Here is a 7685-nt window from a genome sequence, read left to right as displayed (position 1 = left end):
CTCGACGGAGCCTCCTACAGCTTTTCCGCGAATTAAATTTTTCGTAAAATTGCAAACTTCTTCGCCAACTTCGATCGTTATTCGAGCGCGCTCGCGCTAGCTCGTAAGCCTTGTGATAGACTCGCTCTCCTAGCCGGAAGGAAACTCATAAATATTAAAGTAGGTACTGAGCGATACGTCGCATCGATCTCCGTCTGCGCTTCACACAATCATGCTGTTGATTAAAGTGAAATTCCATAGGAATAGGTGCCTTTCACAAAGCAGTACTAGATTTATAAATAAGTCAAAATCGCAACAATCATTCAGTATTATATTACTCTTCCCTTCTCGATTATTTCCCAACAAGTGTAATAATGCATACCAAAAAAGAAAAAAATATCGAAATTGATGTACGTCGAAGTTTCAATTTTATTTCAGAGATTTCACAACCGATATATAATATAATTAACGTTTAATTTTTCTTCCGCGCTACTTTTTGCATCAATTATCTTTCCGTGAAAGATTAGTAGTATTAAAATTTAAAATTCGTAATCGTGCTAGTTCCAGCAACTTTCAATTCCTAATTTCCTAATTTCATGACATTTACTTGGACGCGTTTCAGGGAAAGATCCATCCGCAATTTCAGGCGTTTTAATAACGAGGTGATTTGCCGTCAAAAGCCCTCCACCTCTCGAAAATCGTCTCTCGACGAGGCGGCGGCGACGACAACGGCGTCGGTAGCAGCGGTCAGCCATTGGGCGGCTGAAAATACGGATGTAGCGATGATGGGATTCTGTACTCACCCGGCGCATCACGCGTAAGGAAAACGAGGATGTCTTCATTTTGATGGTAATCCTGGCAGCCTGCTACGAAATGTAAAACGGAACGGTGTCCGGGGTCACCTGCCTCCGCCAGCGTCGCCGTCGTCGTCGTCGTCGCAGCTCGTCGGACGGTGCCGGAGCCGTTCTCCCGCGTTCCGTTTCCGCCGTTTGTCGCGGCGCGGGATCGGTCGTCGGTCGACCCCGCGCGGGTCCGTCCGTTCTATGCAACCCGGATGTCAGCTATAGAGTTAACAGCTCGGAACGGGCGAAACTCGACTCTCGTGGCCCTATCGCGACGGGACGGACAAATTTGCGGAGGGCGCGACGCGGAGAGAGAAAGAGAGAGAGATAGAGAGAAAGAACGAGAGAGAAAGAGAGTGAGCGAGCGCAAAAGAGCGAGAGAAAAAAAGAGAAGGGTGGCTCTCTCAGGGCTGGAAGCTACAACTACAGGTGGTCGCGCGTTGTTGACTAAATCTTCGCGCCGATCGTATCTGTCTGCCTCTCTCTCCTTTCCGCGCGCTCTTCCACTACCTTTCCTTCCTTCCTTCCTTCCTTCCTTCCTTCCTTCCTTCCTTCCATCCCTGCCATAGTACCTTCCCCGCCGCCGCGCGCCTACCCTCCCCCAGTCGATTTCAATCCCGCGCACACCCTCTCACACGTGCGAGCGAGCGCACGCGCGCTCCCACGCAATCTCACCGATTTTCTTCCCTTTCCGTTACTTCCCTCCTACGCTTATCCGCCTCGAGAGTCTTGGAGGCAAATGGAAAATAACGGACCTCATTATGTGAAGGACTTCTGAGTACTCCTCGATAATTATTTGGGAAATCGCGCGTATCGCAGCGATAATAATATAAAAGCGACGTCGAAAACGGATTGTGCATCCGATGCTAATCGATAAATTACTTTATTCGTTTATCGGTAACTGAATCTCTCCTCCAGTTATTACCTGGTCACCTTGGGGTCTCGCTACGTTTAAGCTTTATAGGATTTAGGTTTAAGGTCGCTTTAGGAAAAGGGCCGACTGGAACGGGATGTACGGCTATGGCTACGTTAAGGGGAACCACCCGACGCTGCGCTCGCGCAAACTCACCCCGGCGCCATACTGCCATGTCGAGGATTGCGCCCCTTCGTTCAAGGCCACGAGACTTCATGGTAAAGCCGATGCGTCGATATTTCGTTCGTCGCTCGATGGGTGGAGACGTGGTCTATATTCGCGGAAAATGTTAGTTGCAAACGGTTCGTGTCACTCTACTATTCACCTTCTTCGTTCAACATTTGCCCCTGCTTTCAATCGCAGTTCGCGAGAATGACAACCGTTATATGAGTTATTTTAGTTCAAATATTATACGATATACTCTATTTTAAATTAATCCAATTGAATTATTTTATAAATTACAGCTTTATGCAATTACTTTTTTGTAAATTTATAATTCATTAGTTGTAATTTGCTGCGTGAGTTATTTTTTATGAGAAAGAAAATGAAGAAAGATGAATTATTCGAAACGTACTTACCGTAGTTTTCATCAATATATTCATTCATTATATCCGTGACAATATTCGTGCAAATATTGTTGATGACAGTAATTAGAATTATGGCAAGGAAATAACGCGTTATTTCCCATCCTTAAATTACGGTATAATTAATTTTTATTAATATTAGAGAATTATGGTACACATAATTAATAATTATCAAAATAATAAAATCCTCAAATTAGCAGATCATATGACAGAGATTAAATCGTCGCTACTTTGAATCTTCGCATTCCTAAACATTTGAAATTTGTGTACATTTCTGATATATTTTACGTTTAATTCACATTAAAATTATTTTCTCTTGTATCTCATAGCAAAAATAGAGAATTTAATTGAGCAAATCTGCTTTTATATTTTATAATTCGAATTATACATTTACAAAAATTTTATACTTACTATGCGCATACAAACTTTCAAATAAATTCTCTTCTTCTCGCTTTCGTTGATCTTCCTCGGACAGAAAATATCTATTGAAATTACCCACTACCCAGTAAGCAAAAAGCATTAGATTGACGTTTTTAAATATTACTTTTGTATGATTTCTTTGAATTTTATCAACGTTTTCATATAATATTCTATAAATATTTTTAAAATATTGTCTTTAATAACATATTTCCAAATATTTGAAAAGCTAATAGTTAAAAGATTTAATAATATTATTCCAAATATTTTATAAATATTGCTGTAATAATAATATTAGTGCAACATCATTTGCAATAATATTTCACTTTTATGTCAATATCACTGAAACTTCTAGATGTGCGTCAAAGTTTGTTGACAATGGCGTTATATACAACGTTAAGAAATATAAATAGAATTGCTGAAATGAGATTTTATTTACTGGGTAAATGTGTGCAAGCGCAGTTTTATTTCCGGGCAATCTTGCAGGGCAGGATCGGATGTTTGGAAAGAGCGCACAGGTTTGATCGGTTAATAAACTGCAAGTTTATTTGCAATGTTATGTTACACGGATGGTATAACGGCGATAACGGAACAATATGTGTACATGTGTGCGCGTGTACAGCGCGTGCTTGCGCGCTCGCATTGTGTGTACGTCTCTGTCTCTGTACGGTCTATCTATACATATCTTTATATCTAATATCCGCACTCTGTAAAATATAATAATAATATAATAATAATAATGATAAGAATAATAATACGGCGAGTTTCGCGCTCACATGCGTCGTTCTATCACTCGTTTCCCCGTGCACCCCTACTGGGAGTCCGTCGCATACGAACGATGCACGTGTTGCTAGTATAGCCGCATTAACATCCAGAGATTGGGTGACAAAATAGAGAAGAAATAAGTACAACAACTATTGTAGCTTATGATGAGAAGTATATCTTATTGCCGAGCCTCAGACGCGGAAGATTATACATCCATTTATTTTATAGACAAATTCAGGATGAGATCCTCTCATTGAGTGGGAGGAACGGGCGGTGGAAATTTGACGAGATGTACGTAATAGATTTTCTTTTTTTTTTTGTTTGGCAGTGTCGTCTCGCTTCCCCAGACCCGGCGCGGGGCCGGGGAAACTTCGCATTTGTGCGTGGATCCCTTTCCCGGATCTAAGTCCGGATTATGATTTCGCGAAAGCGTAAAACGTAATTAGGCTCTTTATCGGAGTAGGCTTCGTTTCGGAGTGAACGGTTGTTCCTCCTCGATCGTGCTCGATTGTATCGTAAATGCAGATAGAAGGTACAAACCCGCCTGGAATCAACCGCTCGACGGGAAAGTGGCCGGTCGGTAGTATATATATACATATATATATACTAATTTACGGAAGTCGTTATACGCGGAGGTCGGTTGTGCGACGATCACGACGGATCTCTTCGGCTCGGAGACGCGTGACGGAAGAACGATCAGCGAGGGAAGAAGAAGAGATGTATGTGATTCATGGGATAAATATGTACACGTGTATCCCATTGTGTATCCCAATTAAACTATATATTGTAAGAAAGGAGATGTGGGAGACACAAAAATCCGCCCTGCCCAGCGCTACAAATGCTGGAGAGCGTGCTATTCTGGGCCTTAATTATGTGCAGTCACATATATATTACTTGTACCTCCCACACCTTCCGAACCGATCAAACTGATCACTTGCTCGAATCTGATCTGCATACATCGTTTAAAATAGAAAAAAAAATCTGTCAGCCACAGTCAAAATGATCGTTCGTTCTGTACGATCCGGACGCAGACTCGAAGCAACGATTGATATCGGTATATAATTTCGCTATAGGTTCTCGCTAGACACACAAATGTCGCAAGCCAGCCAAGTAGACGCGCGTTAACACAATTATCGCGACGACTGTACACAATATTATCTATATACATGATCCATGAGTTTACACAAGTGCAAGGTACTACCACGCTACGCTCTCTCTTTCTCTCGCTCTCTCTCTCTTTTCTCTCTCTCTTACTCTCTATCTTTCTCTCTCTCTCTCCCTCTTTCTCTTTCTCTCTTCCTTTCTCTCTCTCTCTTTCTCTCTCTAAATCATAAGTGCGACAGACAGACGGACAAGACACGTATTGTAGCGAAAAGTAGTGATTGTAAAACTCGAAAGGGTCTGAGGCCACGGCAACTGAGGTATCTGTGAACAAACGCATTTTCACCGTCGTTGATTTAGCCTTCGTGCATACGTAGTATGATCGACGGATCCGGGCCGTTGTCACATGCACAAACGGAGAGCCTCTTTCTTTTTATTTATTTATTTATCATCTTTTTTTTTTACTTTTGTTCTCTTCCACCACTTAACGGCTTAACAATTTGTCGTCGTTTTTATCTTCGTTTTGATATCCCTTAACTACCGGTAATCGTTCCCGTCCATTAAATCGAAGACGCGATTTTTTTTCTTTTTTTTCTTCTTTTTCTTTATGTATTTGTATTTTTTCGTTTTGTACTTGTACTGTTCAGCAAGGCAGCGTGTTGCACTTTGTTTACATTATAATTATAGTCGGGCCGTGATTGTCCACCGAAGATTCCACAACGTCGCGAAATTGTGCGGGAATTCTCGTCGAGAAGCGTTGATCCGTTGCTTTGAGTAAAAAACTTAATGTGGATTCATGTTGACGGCGCATCATTTTCTATTACAATTAAATCGCTCGACTTCAATGAGTAGGTTGACACTGATACGACGGGATGTAAAAAGCGTAGGCGCGACTCGAATCTCAATATAATGTGCTTTGAGATAATTCTGGAAAGCAAACTTCACTGCAGCTTGCGGCGATAATAAAATTATACGCTTAATTTTCTCGAGGGAAATAAATATTAAATAATGAATAAAAATTATTATAAAAAATTAAATATTAATCGCTTTGTTAAATTAAACACCTTGTTAAATTTTGCAAATTGAATTTTTAAACTTTTATTTCAATTAGTTAGGAACTTATATAAGATTTTAAGGAAAATATTTCTTTCTGTCTGTATTTTCATAAAAAAACATTTTTTTAATCATCTTTAGTCGTAGTGGAAAAAAAGACTACACGCACAAACTTCGCATCAAGCGATCTTGCGATTTCCTTGTTTTGTCGATCAGTTTTGTAGAAATTATAACTAAGTGTAATTGTCTATTCATTTGGACTTTGGACATTATATTAAGGTTCGAGTATGGTGAAGAAACGCAAATGCGAAACGAAGTAGCGTAAGAAGCAGAGTTCACGCTAGAACTACGTCCTTCGCACTAATTCCATTGCTCTTCAACGTCCTTCAAATTTCAGATATAGACACGAGAATTTAATTTGAACGAAAAGGAAATCGATAAATAAAAAAAACCGCTACGTTCTGCTCTTGCAACACGTGGATCCTTTTGCGTTCTACGACCCGCTCTACATTTCGACAGCTTATGATCTCTGTGACGATGATGCAACTAAAATTAAGCTTACAATGTAGCGATAAAAAGGGATCGATACGTTGTCGCGTGCGTGCCAACAAATGTATTGCGGACACGTGCGGACGCGTCTCTTGCGATTCGCGAGTCGAAGTCTCTGTACACATCGTGACTATGTATCTCCCTCCTTCTCGCCTCAGATTTGCGGACGAAATACATACGTCACAACGAATTTCCGAATAAATATTACTCTTTATAATAGCTATATCGATTACGTAGCAGTAGCGGTATTAGCTGTAAAAAGATAATTGCAGTGGTGAATGGCGATAATAGCAATATAGTACTCATAATAACAGCAATAGTCATAATAATTGTAATTACTATAATAATAGCAGCAAAATATAATAATAATATAATAATTAATAACTGTGATAATAATAATAAGAGGTCAAAGATCCCCTAACACATTTAAACAATCGGTTTTTGTAAAACGTCGTAATAGAATAAGAAATAAAAATAAGGATCTGAGAAATTAGATAATCTAACAAAGGTGTCTATACAATATTTATGCGTACATAGTGCAACATAACGTACCGTCGACCAGTCCTCGATATCGTACACATTTTATAAACAAAATTCAATTAAGATTATCACTATATAATTTTATAATAGACGTATCGATATATAACAAAAATTATTGACAATATTGAAAATAATAGCAATGTAGCAGTACTAATAACAATAATAACAGCAGCAGTAATTATAATAATCATAATAATGAAAACTAATGTATTGCGCTCTCTCTCTCTCTCTCTCTTTCACACACTCTCTCCCCTCTCTCTCCTTCTTTATTTCTCCTTTGTCCTGTATTTTCTTCTCTCTTTCACTCTCTGTTTCACTCTTTCTCTTTCTCTCCCTCTGTCTCTCGTCTCATTCTCTCTTACTAATAATATTTTATAATAATAATTAATAATCATAATAATAAAATAATTATAGCAATGAGAAAAATGCTATTGCCAATGAAGATGACGTTGGTGAAGATTATGGCGGTGGTGGCGACAATGACGGTGACGGTGACAATGAGATAATCATGACACATAATGATACATAAAGCATAATATATAAAACTCTCCGGCGATGAATTAGAATACACAAGTATCTCCTTCTTTCTTTCTTTCTCTCTCTTTCTCGCTCTCTCTCTGTCTCTCATTCTCTTTCTCTCTTCACGCGCGACGCTGGTAAAGTTTTGATTTTCATCGGGAAGTGATCGGATGGTTCTCGAGATTCGCTCGCTTCTCAGAAAACGCGACAGATGTAATTGAGGGGAATGATATAATGGGACGATAGCAGCGAGATAGCCTTTCGTTTACGTGCAAAATTAAAGTTGCTCGCCATAGGCGACAACTTAGACGTCAGTGTTGATAGAACGTTACCAACGAATTATAATGCCTCTTTTAATACTGTTTTAATACGTTTACTTATTTATATGTCATATATCTTTATATCTACTTTTAATTTTAATAT

Source organism: Wasmannia auropunctata, unplaced genomic scaffold (genome assembly GCF_000956235.1).
Source record: "Wasmannia auropunctata unplaced genomic scaffold, wasmannia.A_1.0 LD334216.1, whole genome shotgun sequence".
NCBI lineage: Eukaryota > Metazoa > Arthropoda > Insecta > Hymenoptera > Formicidae > Wasmannia > Wasmannia auropunctata.
Note: the sequence above shows the minus strand (reverse complement) of the source record.